General features: G+C 38.3%; 2 pseudogenes; one reads left to right on the top strand and one right to left on the bottom strand.

Annotated features, from left to right (window-relative positions):
• Positions 1 to 2,901: 2,901 nt before the first annotated feature.
• Positions 2,902 to 3,510, bottom strand: LOC102832559 (annotated as a pseudogene).
• A 6,822-nt stretch (positions 3,511 to 10,332) lies between these two features.
• Positions 10,333 to 11,446, top strand: LOC102832178 (annotated as a pseudogene).
• The last annotated feature ends 4,016 nt before the right edge of the window (positions 11,447 to 15,462 follow it).

The following is a 15,462-nucleotide window of genomic DNA, read 5'->3' as shown; positions in this document are numbered from 1 at the left end:
TAAAGTCCCCAGCTGCTCCATCTCTCCACATCAGCATGTCTGCCTCCATCTCTGGCGTCACTGCTTCTCTGGGTAGGGCCCCGCTCTCCGCTTTTCTCCCTAGATGGTCCCAAGGACCTCTGCTCCTAGACTGAAAAGTTAATCACTCCCCTCCTTGCTACAAAACACTTACCTTTACATTTCCAACCCTCACAATCAGTCCTGATAACAATTATTCACTATTGTATCACAATAGACTTATATGCATTTCTTTTCATCAGCCTCGCCTAGACAGATTGGATACTACTCAGTGGAGATTCTACCTTCTTCCACGCCCTCTGGATCTAGGTTCCCTCTTGAAAGCTTGTAAGCCAGTCACTACTTGCCTTTTGTACCCCACCCATTTTGGGTAGCCAATGTTCAAGTTGTCCATCCCTGTCTACTCTGTGTATGGAGGGGGTGGGAATGATCATTGCTGTGAGGATTTTTTCCCTCTTTTGAGCTACTGCATCCATAGGTGTAGTTCAAGTTCATCAAATTGTTTCAGATTACTCTTTTTTTCCTCTTCTTTCTTCTTCTGGTTGAGCTCTGACTGTCCAGTCATTGAAGCCAGGTCAAGTGGATATTATCTGCAAGTGTGGATGTTCTTGTGCATATGCCCTTTCGTCTTATCAGCTGGATGCTTCACCCTCCACTCTAGTCATCTGTGGCTATGTCTGGGCCCAAGGCTCCCCATGTCTTGCCACACTGATGGCCAATCAGGTCTCCACCCAGGTTCACAGGAATCTATTGAACATTGTAGGGCTTAGCTCACAGCTTCATTGAGGTTTTTCCCTCACTTCCCCTTATCGGTGACGAACGTGGTCACCAATCAGAGCGTGTATTCCCATTGAGTCTTAGTCTTGGAAAGGGGTTGCCTTGATGTCTCCTGGGTGAACAACTTGCTTGTTCTTGTAGTAATCAGTTGGACTGCCTATATTGTTTTGTATTTTTCCTGTGGGTCTTTCTTTCAAGAAGTATCTTCTGTTCTAGTAGTTGCTCCAGGCTGGTCTGCCCATCGTTTCAAGTGGAAATTTCGCACCTCTGAAGATTCTGGATGCTGTTCAGGATTCTACCTATAGTCTTATGTAATGCCTCCTTCACTGGGTAGCCCCCTTTTAGGTATTTCAATCAGTTATAGGCAGAAAACGGACTGACAAGCTTTCTATGGTGATATTTCTAACTATGTCTTTCTCTCCACCACCAGTGTTTGTTTTATAATGGTATGCAAGGGAAACCAAGATTCAAAAGACAGCGAAGCATCTTAACATTATTGCCCCTTTTGCCCATTCAAACCAAGTTTCAATACTAGAGCATTGTGGTTCCAATGTTGTTCATGCATCATTATTTACCTTGTTCCCACTTAGCCCATGCAAACCTGACTAATTGTTCTCCCATCCGCTTTGTTCTTCCATTTCCCTCTCTCTTCTTGTATATTGCCCCCCTCCCCAGCACCCAAACAATCCTGTGTCTGTACCCTGCCCTGTGATCGACCTTCCTCTCTCTCCACCACACCCCTGACATCCAAGTAACCAACATAATTTTTCCCCCCCTCTTATCTCTCCTGTTCTTTTTCTTAGTCTTTTACAGTAGTGGTCCTATGCAGTATTTCTCTTTTTGTGACTGACTAATTTCACTCAACATAATGTCCTCAAGGTTCATCCATGTTATGCGGTGGCTTGCAGCTTCCTTGTTATTCTTCAAGGTAGCATAATATTCCATTGTGTGTATGTACCATAGTTTGTTTATCCATTCTTCAGTTGATGGGCACTTTAGTTGTCTCCATCTTTTGGCTATTGTAAATAGTGCTGCTATGAACATTGGTGTGCATATATCTACTTGTGTTATGGCTCATATTTCTTGTGGGTAAATACCAACTAGAGCAATTGCTGGATCATGAGGTATTTCTATTTCCAACTTTCTGAGGAAGTGCTATATTTCTTTCCAGAGAGGTTGGATCATTTTGCAATCCCACCAGCAATACAGGAGTGTCCCAGTCTCTCCACATTCCTTCCAGCATTTATTGTCCTCTACTTTTTTGATCTGTGCTGTTATTGCTGGTGTGAGATGATTTGCATCTCTCTAATGGCTAGTGATTGTGAACATTTCTTCATATGTTTGTTGGCTGCCCAGATCTCCTCCCTGTTGAAGTGTCTGTTCATATCCTGTGCCCATTTTTTAATTGGGTTATTTTAATTGGGTCTTCTTCTTGCAGACGTGTTGTAGTTTCCTATATATTTTAGAAATAAGTCCCTTGTCTGATGTGTTATTGCAAAATAATTTTTCCCATTCTGTGGGTCCCTTTTTTAATTTTCTGGTGAAGTCTTTTGATGAACATAAGTTTTTAATTTTTAGTATGTCCCACTCATCTATTTTGTCTACTTTTGTTTGTGTAGTTTTTTAAATGTTTGGTAGTCTGTGTATTCCCTGAATTAGTGCCTTCACATTTGTCCCTATTTTTTCATCGATGGCCTTCATAATTCTGGGATTCACATTTAAGTCTTTAATCCATGTTGAGTTGCTCTTTGTATAAGGTGTGAGGTGAAGGTCTTATTTCAATCTTTTGCACATCGCTTTCCATTTCTGCCAGCACAATCTGTTGAAGAAACTATCACCTCCCCATGTGATATATTTAGTTGTCTTGTCAACAATCAGTTGGCTGTATGTTTATGGGGACAGAGGAAGGCTTAGTGCAAGAGAGGTGCCCCTGAGCCCTCTGGATGTCTCCAGAGGAAAGTTTTCTTCACCCAGGTCGGTCCCTGGGTGGGGAACTGTGCCCGATGTGACAACAACCGAGAAAGAACGGCCCCCTCCCCGTTCCCTCTGGGCACTGTCCAGTCTGAGGGCTCAGACTGGGGGCCGGGCAGGGCTTCGAGCTGGGAGTCAGCCTGGTAAGCAGGCTGGCGTTTTGGCACCCTCCACCAGCAGCCCTTTGCCCAGGAGGAAGGCATGCTGCCTGGTGTCCCGGCCCAGGAAAAGCTTCAACATGGCTCTGCCATCCTGGGAGCCACCAGGTCTCAGGATGCAGCACTGGTAGTCCTTGCCCACCTTCCCATTGAGAACCCCCTCTTTCTTGAAGCAAGTGTGGAACATATCCATGGTGAAAACTTTGCTCCACAGGTAGCCATAGTACTGGGCGTCGTAGTCTCCTGCCAGGTGGCTGAAGGTGGCTGGCATGTTGGTACCTGGCATGGCTGGGATCCCCAGGATCTCCTGGCAGAGCCAGGAGTACTCCTCAGCAGGGTCAACACCATTCTGGGTGTGCAGGGCCTGGTTCACCTTGGCCAGGATGATCTAACATAAGTTGAAGGGACTGGTGTTGTTGGCCTGGCGGAATTTGATGAGCCTGTTGAGCAGTGCAGGGGGCAGGGCACCGCCCGTGTGGTAGTGCTGGGACACGTACAGCAGCAGCTCTTGTTCCCATACCCAGTTCTCCATCAGCTGTGAGGGAACCTCCATGAAGTCCTGCTCCATGTGTGTACCACTGAACATGGCGAACTCGGCCTGGGAATAGAGCTGGTGCATGACGTGGCCGAACTCGTGGAAGTAGGTCTCCACCTCGTTGTGTTGCAGCAGGGATGGGGCGCCCAGCATGGGCTTGGTGAAGTTGGCCAAATTTCTGGATTCTCAATCCCGTTCCATTGATCTATGTGCCTTTCATTGTACAAGTACCAAGCTGTTTTGACCAATGTAGCCTTGTAGTAAATTTTGAAGTCAGGGAGTGAGAGGTTTCCAAGCTTATTCTTCTTCTTAAGCAGTGCTTTGCTTATCCTGGGTATCTCTCCTTTCCATATAAATTTGTAATTGGTTTTTCTATCTCTTTCAAGAATGTTGTTGGAATCTGGATTGTGATTGCATTATATGTGTAAATTGCTTTGGGCAGTATTGACATTTTCACAATGTTAAGTCTTCCTATCCAGTAACATGGTATATTCTTCCATTTTTGTAAGTCTCTTTTGGTTTCTTTTAGTAGTGTTTTGTAGTTTTCTTTGTATAAGTCCTTTGTTTTCTGGTTACATTTATTCCTAGATATTGTATCCCTTGGTGGCTATTGTAAATGGTATTGCTTTCCTAATGTCCTTTTCAATGCTTTCGTTTTTGATATAGAGGAATCCAACCAATTTTTGTATGTTTATCTTTTATCCTGCCACTTTGATGAATCTTCCTATGAGGTCTAGTAGTCTTTTTACTGAGTCTTTGGGGTGTTCTACGTATAGGATGATATCATCTGCAAATAGGTAGAGTTTTACGTCCTCTTTGCCAATTTGAATGCCTTTAGTTTTCCTGTCTTGCCTTATAGCTCTTGCTAAGACTTCCAGCAAAATGTTGAATAGGAGTTGTGACAAAGAGCATCCTTGTCTGGTTCCTGTTCGTAGAGGGAAGGTCTCAGTTTCTCTCCATTGAGAGTAATGTAGGCTATTAGTTTTGTATATATGCTCATAATTATGTTGAGGAATTTCCCTCAATTCCTATTTTGTTGATTGTTTTTATCAGGAATGGATGTTGGATATTGTCAAATGTCTGTTTTGAATCAATCAATATGATCATTTGTTTCTTTTCTTTTTTCTTATTTATTGGTGCATAACATTGATCCTTTTTCTAATGTGGAACCATCCTTGCATCCCTCATATGAATCCCACTTAATCATGATGTATTATCTTTTTAATATGTTGCTGGATTCTGTTGGCTAGGGTTTTGTTGAGAATTTTTTCATCTATGTTCATGAGGAATATTGGTTATTTTCTTTCTTAGTGATGTCTTTCCCTGGTTTGGTATGAGGGTTATGCTTGTTTCATAAAATGTATTAGGAAGTTTTCCTTCCTTCTCTATCTTCTGGAATAATTTGAGTAGAATTGGTGACAGCTCTTCCCTGAATGTTTGCTAGAACTCACCAGTGAAGCCATCTGAGCCTGGACTTTTTTAGTTGGGAGTGTTTTGATGACCTCATCAATTTCATCTTTTGTTATGGGTCTGTTCAGGTTTTCTGCTTCACTGTGTGTAAGTTTAGGTAGATCGTGTTTATCTAAAAATATATCCCTCTCATCTAAGTTTTCAAATTTGTTGGAGTACATCTCTTCATAGTATTCTGTTACTGTCCTTTTGATTTCCTTCGGTTCCGTTGTTACATTGCCCATGTGGTTTCTAATATGTGTTATTCGTGTCTTCTCCCTATTTTCTGTTTTTAGGTTTGCCAATAGTCTGTCCATTTTGTTAATCCTTTCAAAGAACCAGCTTCTTGTCCTGTTGACCCTTTCTATAATTTTTCTGTTTTCTATCTCATTTATTTCTGATCTAATCTTTATTTTTTCTTTTGTTGATGCAGGTTCCGTCTGTTGGTGTGTTTCTAATTGTTGTGGACATACTATTAATGTGTTAATTTTGTTTTTTTCTTCTTTGTGGCTGTGTGCATTTATTACAATAAATTGTATTCTCTCAACACCACTTTAGCCATGTCCCAAAAATTTTGGTACGTTGTGTTTTTGTTCCCATTTGTTTCTAGGAACTTTGTGAATTCACGTTTAATATCTTCTATTACCCAGTAGCCTATCAGCAGGGTTTTATTCAGTTTCCATGTATTTGATTTTATTTCCTTGGGCTTCCTATTGTTAATTTCTAATATGATAGCATTGTGGTCTGAGAAGATGCTTTGTAGTATTTTGATATTTGTAAGTTTATGGAGATTTGTTTTGTGTCCTAAGACATGGTCTATTCTGGAAAGTGTTCCATGTACAATGGAAAAGAATGTGTATTGTGCAGGTGTTGGGTTGAATGCTCTGTACACATCTATGAGGTCCAGTTGGCTGATGCATTATTTAGTTCTTCTGTGTCTTTGTCAAGTTTCTTTCTGTTTGTTCTACCCATTTTTGAAAGTAGTGTATTAAAATCACCCACTATTATTGTAGATTAATCTATTTCTTTCTTCAAATCTATTAGAGTTTGCTTTATATATTTTGGAGCTCCTTCATTGGGAGCATAGATATTTATTATGGTTATGTCATCTAGTTCAATTGTCCCTTTGATCATGAGATAATGTCCATCTTTATCTATTATGCTGTTTTTGCCTTAAAGTTTATTTTATCAGAGATTAGTACTGCCACTCCTGTTTGTTTTTTATTGCAATTTGCTTGATATATTTTTTCCCATTCTTTGACTTTCAATTTGTTTTGGTCTCTGTGTGTGAGGTGTGTCTCTTGCAGACAGTATATTGAAGGTTCTTGTTTTCTTATCCATTCTGCCACCCTCCGTCTCCTAACAGGCAAATTTAATCCATTTACATTCAGTGTAATTATAGATAAGTATGGAATAATTGCTGCCATTATATTTGTTTTTTGTTTTTGTGTGTGTGTGTGGTGTTATTGCTTTCTTTGTTCTGTGTGTCTTCCTTTATTGAATTCATGATTTTTGTGTTCTTTTTTGTGAGTTTCCTCATAGCTTTAATGTTTCCATGTTCATTTTTGATTTTCATTTTCTTGTTGTGAAGTGTTAATTTTCTTTGAGGTTGCCTTATAGTCCATTAACTTTTCTCTCCAATTAGTGCAGTCTATTTATCCTGTAATCTACCTGACCTTCTCACTATCTGGATCTCTGTTCCCATGTGTTTACCTTCTTTTACATTGTAATTGTTTTGATCATAGACTGACCTCCCAGATTCTCTGAGTTTGTTCTGATAGTTTTGTTCTGTTCTCGACTCTTCCTTTCTATTGATTTTATTCTGGGAGGTGCTGCCACGTATGCCAATCTCTGGTTGTTGTCTGTTCTTGTTGGTTCTCAGTCCACAGAACACCCTTTAAAGATGTTTTGCAGTGCAGGGTTGGCTTTTGCAAAATCCCTTAGCTTCTGTTTATCCTGGAATGTTTTGATTACACTGTCATATTTGATTGAAGCTTTTCTGGATAAAGCATTCTTGGTTGGCAATTTTTTTCTTTCAGGGTTTTATATATATCTCCCCATTGCCTTCTTGCTTGCATGGTTTCTGCTAAGAGATCCGAGCTTAATCTGACTTGCTTGCCTTTTTATGTAACACTTCTGTTTTCCCTAGCTGCTTTCAGGAGTGCCTCCTTATCTTTGATTTTGGAGAGCTTGATTATATGTCTTGGTGATTTTCTTTTGTGGTCTATCCTTCATGGGGTTCTTTAAGTTTCTTGATTGTTTATCTTTTCACTTTTCAGGATGTTAGAGAAATTTCCTTCCAGCAGTTCTTCAACTATTTCCTCTGTGGACTTGTGTGATTCTTCTTGCTCTAGAATGCCAATAAGTCTTACGTTATTCCTCTTCATGTTGTCCAACATGAATCTTAGACCTTCAGATTTTTTTATCCTTTTTTTATGTTTGGTCTTCTATCTTAGTGGTATTGAGAGATTTGTCTTCCCGTTCACTAGCTCTGCCTTCCATCTCTTCTATTCTACTCCTTTGCCCTTTCAGAGTATTGTCTATTTCTGAATTTCTATTATTGATCATTTGGACCTCTTTCTGTAGGGTTTGAATTGCGTCCAGTGCTGTATCTATCTTATTTGATTGCTCCTCTCGTGCTTTCCTGACTTCTTCTATTTTTCTCAACTCCATTGTAAAGTGTTTTGAAACATTTTATAATCATTTTTCTTAATTCCTTTTCAGGCATTTCCAACGCCTGCCCTCCTACCAGAATGGAGTCCATATCTACCTCTAGGTCATTTGTCTCAGACATTTTATCTTGTTTCTGAACGTGTGCTGATATGGTCATCTGTTTTTGCTTCTTCTACATGTTTATTGTTTATCTGTAGCCTTTATAATCAATTGAGTGTGTGTTTTTGGTATTTTTTATGTGTTCTCATTGCTTACAGGAAGATGCGATCAGGATATGGGCTTCACTTTTTACTCTTCTTATTGCTTTACTCAGAGTAACTTTCACAGATGTTGTCTGTTTCACTGGTATATGGTAGTTGGTATTGGTTCTTGCCTGTGTTTTGGTGTTTTATAGAGTGTGATTGTAGCTTGACTATATGGCAGCAGTTGCTATCTCTTCTTGGGTAACATACTGAGAGAAAGGGTCCACCCTAATGTAGAAGGGGGAGCATAAAATAGCAAGACAGCCCCAGCCAAAATAAAACAAGAAAAAAACAAAACAAAAGAAAACTTGACTGAATACTGCAGACTATAATCATAGAAAAGGGAGAGGAGGGAGACAAGAAAGAAAAAAAAATATCTGTAGTCTAATATGAATATGACTTTAATGTCCACTTTTCAGCTTCTTGCTTTCAAATCTGCCTGAGAGATTTAAGATGCCACTGTTGTTTTTTTTTATATACCTCAGGCTTTAATTTAATTTTCAGCCTGTTTTGTTTTTAAACTCTCTTCCCCTCTCTACAGCCTTGTCCTGGCGTTTCCTATATTAAAAAAAAAAAAAAAAAAAAGTTCAGTACCTGCTCTTGGTTTGAGTATCTGTGCCCATGCATGCCAGAAGAATCCACCAATGGTTAGGGTAGGGGTGTCCACTCACTCAGGCACCCCTTCTTGTCACCAGAATGGAGGTGCACAAACAGTGGGGGTGCCAATGACCAGATACTCCCCCCCAAAAAAATCAGAATAAAGCAAAAAAAAAAAAAAAAAAAAAAAAAAAAGGGTATTGTACACCTTTGCTCCAAGGTTCCTCCGGCATCTTTCCATGGTGTTTCTGCTCCCCCACTTGGTCTTGCCATTTGGTCTCACCTAAGATGTTGGCTTCAGGCCCCCGAGCCTGGCATATTCAAAAGTATGTGATTTCTTACTTCAGCTTCAAGTTCCACTAGGTATAAGCCTTCAAACTTAAAAAATATTACTATCTCTGTGGTTATGAGTTTTGGAGCTCTGCCCTGGATCTGCTTTTCCTGGTATTCTGTGGTATGTCTGATGGTGAACTTCACTGAACCTTCACCCTAACCGCCATCAAGCCCCGCCTTTTCAACTATTCTTTTTGTATGTTTGTGTGCTTTGCCTCCTCTTGCTTTAGAATTCTGATAACACATAAAGTGTTCCTTGATGTGGTACCGCATAATATTTTTACTTTCTTCATTTTTTTCTCTTTTCTGATTTCTTCTCTTACAAATTAGTGTCTAAGTATTTGTCCTCTAATTCTCTGATACATCATTCAGTTGACTTGATTCTACTCTTTTGTCCTTCAAATACATTGCCTAGTTCTGAAATTTTAGTGGTGATCCTTTTAATTTTGAATTTCTGTTTTTATACAGTTTCTGATAGTTGTTTTCCTCTTTTATTGTTCCTAAATTATTGTAAGGTATTATCTGTGTTTTCCTTAATTTTGTTTGTTATTTTCTTGACCTCCTAGAATGCTCAATATATGAGTTGACATCAAAAAGCTCATGAAAAATGAAAATATAATGGATTTTTTCTATGAACTTTTTGAAGCCCATGTGTGTGTGTGTGTGTGTGTGTGTATTTAAATTCCTTATCAAGTATTTCTATTATCTTTTTCTTTGAGAAGTTTGCTTGCTATTTATTTTGGTTATTTTCTAGTGCAACTTGTCCTTATCCTTTATTTTTTTTGAAGTCATCTGCTGCCTCTGAGACATATTGGAGTTGTATTTATTTTTGAATATGTGTTGGTTTATCACACCTAGATTTTGTTTGTTTATTTTGATATATATGAGTATGTGGGGCAGCCTTCCTACTTTGCATGCTAGGTTGGCAGCAATGGGTTGCTCTTCATATGTCTCCTTGGGTGTAGTGTAACTTGTGGGAGGGTAGGCGCAGGTCTCCACTTCCTAATCTTGAAGAACAGAAATAAGCAGGTGAGTAAGTGTTCACTGTATGTCATTGATTGAGTTGTTCAGGAGCCTATGGTAGTATTTTCCCACTATGTAGACCCATTGGTAGTAATTGTTGTGTTGTTGTGTGCCTTTGAATCAGTTCTGACTGTAATGTACTTGTAGAGGATTTCCAAGCGTGGATGGTGGGTTTGAACTGCCAATCTCATAGTTAGCAGTGCACTTCTTATCCTACAGCACCACACTAGTTTCTGAATAATTAGGTAACAATGTCCTCCTCTTATCAGATGTGGTGGAATAAAGAAAAAAAAAAGGAAAATAAAAATGAGAGTGGGTGTGAAATATTGATAAAAAGAAAGGAAAAATGAGCAGAGGGAAGAAATAAACCGGTAAGAAGGAAGACAAAGTGGAACAAAGAAAAGGAAAGCTATTTTCTTCTTCCTCCCTCCTAATGCAGCGACAGTTCACGTGCTACTCATTCTCAGCTACTCCATAGAGGTCTAATTCCCTACTCTTCTTGAGCCCCTGGCTTCACTCGGTTCTCTCCTCCTCACCACAGCACGCCTATGAGGATATGGCACATGTGCTTGGAGGTTGCCACAGAGTCTGGGGCTCTGGGGTGGCGAGGTCCAGAAAGGTGGTACTTATCACTGGCATCATGGGCCAGGATGGTTCATACTTGGCCATGTTCCTGCTGGAGAAAGGCTGTGAGGCCCATGGAATTGTCCAAAGGTCCAGATCATTCAATACAAAATGTAACAACAGTTTGAACATCTTTATAAGATTTTTCTGTTTGGTGCTGCAGGACAATGTGCTGGACTAGAAGGCCAGTTTGAGGTGCAAGGTCAGGGGTTCAAATCCATTAGCTGCTCCTCGGAATCCCTATCCAGTTTCACTATGAGTCAGAACTGACTCGATGGTGCTTAACAACAACAATAAGTATTCCTAGGTTTATATTGAAGGAAACATGAATTTGCACTGTGGTAAACTTACCATAGTGCACTTGCCTTGTGAAGATCATCAGTGAAATAACATTCACCAAGATTTACAACCTGGGTGCCCAGAACAACGTCCCAATTTCTTTTGACCTCACTAGCATTGGCATTTCTTGGCTCCTGGATGCAGTTAAGACTTGTGGCATTATTAACTCTTTGAAGTTCATACAAGCATCTACAAGTGAATTCTATGGGAAAGTACAAGAAATAACTCAGAAGTAGACCACTCCCCTTTTTCCTCTATAACCCTGTAGGACAGCAAAACTCTATGTCTATTGGATTGCAGTGAACTTCCATGAGGCATATAATCTGTGAATGACATTCTCTTCAATCATGAGAGTCCCCAAGAGAAGAACTAATTCAGTTACTCAAAAAATTAGCCGGTCAGTAGCTAAGACTCAACTCAGACAACTGGAATGCTTCAGTTTGGGAAATCTGAATGCCAAACGAGATTGTGGCTATGCTAAAGGCTATGTCAAGGCTATGTGGCTGTGGCTGTTGCAGAACAATGAGCCAGAGGACTTCCTCCTAGCCACTATAGAAGTTCATAGGGTCTGGGAATTTGTTGAGAAATCATTTCTGCACATTGATTCTGCTTTATTTTCATCAAAACTTCCTCAAAATGGTTTTGTTAAATCAAGATGGTTTAATCCCATGTTCATTTCATTTAAAATTATGTCACTAGACATTTGAAATTGTAGGGACTTTAAATTGTTTCTCTTTTCTTATTAAACATTTTATTTCTATGAACAGCAGACAAAAAAGAAAGGAAAAGAAAGAAAGACCAAAACTATAAAAAACCCCTTCCAAAAAAAGTTACTGCAGTACTGCCTGCTGCACTATCTGCAGAACTCTGGTCCCACTGGTAGAGCAGGAACATTGTGCACGATCTGCATGTACCTCTGATGGAAGCAGTCATGAATGTGATCTCAGACGGGAATACTGTGAGTTCCCTGAGTGCAACTTGTCAATCATAAGGTGTAGCAGGCACAAGGCTAGGTCTGCTTGGGAATAGATGTATGGCCGGAGGTAGTACAACATGGAATAACTGTAATGGTGTCCCTAACCACTAGGTTGGTGGGGGTATGGGACAGTCATACTCCTTGTCACTGGGAAGGTATAGTAGGAAAAGTAAAAGAAAAAATCACTTCTCCAGTTCCAGTTCATAGCATGGGTCCAGCATATTTTGGGGTTGTTGTTCTTAGCTGCCATTGAGTTGGTACTGACATACCTTTGGGTAGATAGAGCCAATTAATCAATTTCTGTTCAGAATGAATGGGGATGCAGACAGACATCCAGAGTCCAATGTCTCTAACCACAACCCCACAGACCTTCCCTTCTGCTTGGGCCTTCAATCCTGATTAGGGCTCTATCTATCTTCTCTGCCTCCCTACTCACTCTCATATTACCAGTACCACTCATACAAAGAGGCTTCAAAAAGTTAGTGGAAAAATTCCGTCATCTTTTCATAACATTTTCCCGTGAAATTTTTGAAGTTCCCTCATATCCTAGCCCACATCACTGTATTTTCTTCTCTTAGTTCCAACTCATACTCAGCTCACCTTGTTTTACTCGGGATTTGCCCACACTGTGTGTCTGTCCCAACTCAAGTGTGTTTCCTTCTATGTCCTGAAATGGTCAGATGCAACATGGGATCATGCTCCATCTCTCTTCTCTTTCACTGTTTTAGTTCTGTTCCCTTTCCCAATTGATGTTTAATCCAATCCTTTATCCCATAGTTTGATGACTTCAAGTACTGGGATTATCATCTGTATGTATTTCATTTTGTTTTCCAGGTATCTATTGTATAGGGATTAGGTGGGTTTCACCAGGACACCATCTTGTATACAACTACAGTAGGAAATACTTTTTGCCAAAGAAAAAAAGAAGGATAGATATCAAGTTTTTAAAATCTGCATCCAAATATTTCCTTCTGGTAAAATTTATGTATTTATGTAATCTTTTTCTTGATTGAAATTGTCCTCAACCTAGTTCATGTCTGAATCTGGGCCAGAATGCATTACTCTATAGTAAGAACCCTAAGGTGTGACATGTATTCTCTAGTTTTTCAGTACACAATATGCAATTTGTATAAGTTAATATTTCATTTTATATATTATTTTTTGCCTTTGAAAAATTCAGGTAAAGGTAAAGGAGACACATCATATTGCTTCCCTTGTGTCACTGTTGCTCAGTTTTGTATAAGATCTCAAGTACTTTGAAGTTGAGAAATTCTAAAAATTCATTTTTTTATGCCTTTTCTTGAAATCTATAGTGGAGGATATATTTAAAGGCCTGCTTTTTCATCCATAGTGGAACTAATTGATAGACTAAAAAATCATCTGAAGTTAGGCTGCTTAGCTGTGTTTTCAGATAATGAGACCATTGCTCACCGTCAAACCTAGAAGTATAAAAGCACAGAGAATACCCTATAGTCTCTTTAGAATATGTATGCAGTTGCTCCTAAATTAGTCCCATGTTGCCACAATAAATGGCTGTATGTTGTAACTTAGAAGAACGGAATGTGATTTAAATGATGACAAACCAGATGGTTTACTTTTCAACAGATGGAAGGAAAGATTAGTAACTGGCTTCTTGGTTTCAAGATTCAACTCATTCTTGTTAATTTTCATTCACACTAAACTTTGGAGATGATCCAAGAACAAGATAAACAATTTTTATCGTTTATCTTAGCTATATAAACTTTTCTTGCATATGTGTTAGTTTTCATGAAAATGTATCATTCCTTCTTCTTTCCCTGTACATTGGAGTTAGATTCTAATAGGTCTAAATAGAATTAATAGGAAAAACAAGAAAAAACAACCTTCAGGCAGTTTGATATTTATTGAGTGTGCCAAAAACAATGTCTTAATGGGTGAAATAAAAAAAATTTCTAAGTGTACTGGGAGACAGAAATATCCAGACCTGGAAATAAATGTCTTTCAGCATAATGATGAGAAAAAATGAGTAATATAATTTGAGACTATTTATGGATATACATTGGATATAATCTTATTCTGTTTCTGTGATATCAGAGTTAGGGTTAAACTATTATCACTTTTCTTTTTATATCCTTTTTACGCTTTATGTTATTGTTATATCATAGTGTATCTAAACGAAATGCTCATATAGTTAAGCCTTTTAATCCAGAGCTAAATGGTTGACTCTGTATTTTGTGAAGAGAATCTAATCAACTCATTTTCATATCTGTTAACTTTTATAAAACCCTTGTTATTCCTTACCATAAGTATGTTTTCAATGTAAACTCATCTTCCTTTCTATTTTTCAGTATTCTATAGGAAAACTTTAAATAATTACAAAGCCACGCAATCTAAATAACCATATAGTTCTTATCTTTCTTCTACATTTTCTTTCCTGGTCCTTTTAATGAAAATAAAATTTCCATATAAGGAATAAATATATTCAATTTCAATAGTTATGCATCATCAACTGATTAGCTATGGCTTTCAGTTGCAGATTGTTTTGTAAGGAAAATGCTGCTTTTCCATTTAAAATAGCCTATAGAGCAAAATGATCCTGAAATGCACTCATAGTTGCTAAATTCCAGAATTGGTAGAAAGTTGATTTTTATGTTGACACTGAAGTAACTTACACTTGTGATGGTGGATTTGAACAATTTGGACAGCTGCTAGAAATGTCACCCTATTAATAGCAAGACATGTGTTTGACAATGCCTTCATATTCCTTCCTTCCTTAACTACTTACTAACTATAAGATGACATGGCCACTGCCTCCCAAGGCTTTTATCAGTTTGAAATAGTTATTTTGATTAGAATTTGAAGTTGCTCCTTCCAATGTTTTTGTTTTGTTTTGTTTTTTTCTGAGAGATGAAACTGTCAAGAGTTCAAATCTCCAGACTCAGGTGAATTTTATCTCAGGACATGGGTGGAGAGAGGAGGGGAAAGTAGACATATTCTTATTATTTCAGAAGCAGAGTCATTAATTTTGAATACGAGAGGTGCCAGAAACCTGGAGATAGGAATTTTATTTTAATTTAGAGAGGTTTTTTTTGTAAAGTTTCTGAAGATGTAGATATTCTATAAGATGTGAACTAGATATAAATTTAGTAACATGGATGTGCAGCTGTTTGAATAACTGCACTGAAATAATATTAATTCATGTATCCAAATTTATTTCCTCCATAAATAAAAGAGAAACTCACTGGCTAGAATTCACATATTATTTTATCTTTTTTTAACATATTTTTAAAGTCTGTTTTATTTTCCTTGGCTGTATGTTCTTTATAAACTATCTTTTTTTCTTCCTTAGAATAAAGTTGAAGAACTATGCAAGAAGAAGAGCAGGTAAGAAAATCCATACCTCTATCATATACAACAAAAATGATATTGAGAATGAAAGAAAAAAATACCAAGGTTTGTCATAGTGCTAGTAATCAGTGCATGATGAGAAAAATGTACTCAGCTTTATAATTTCATAGATCAAATATAGTTATAAATTTATTCAAAATGGATGTGTTAACAGCGTCTGGAATGTGACAAAAAGTTAAATGAAGGGGATCTTTTCTCTGTAATACAACAAATATCCAGATGGAAACATCTTGATGACTAAAGGTTTCACTTTGCATGGAGACTGTTTTAATTCTGTTTCTCTTAAAATTCTATCACCTTATCTCTTTTAGTCCAAGGCATTTGGATGTAAAGGTATTTGGACATAATATCACCTCCCTA

This window comes from Chrysochloris asiatica, unplaced genomic scaffold, assembly GCF_000296735.1.
Source record: "Chrysochloris asiatica unplaced genomic scaffold, ChrAsi1.0 scaffold00167, whole genome shotgun sequence".
Taxonomy (NCBI): Eukaryota; Metazoa; Chordata; class Mammalia; order Afrosoricida; family Chrysochloridae; genus Chrysochloris; species Chrysochloris asiatica.
The sequence above is the reverse complement of the archived record's forward strand: the minus strand, read 5'-3'. Positions and strand labels throughout refer to the sequence as shown.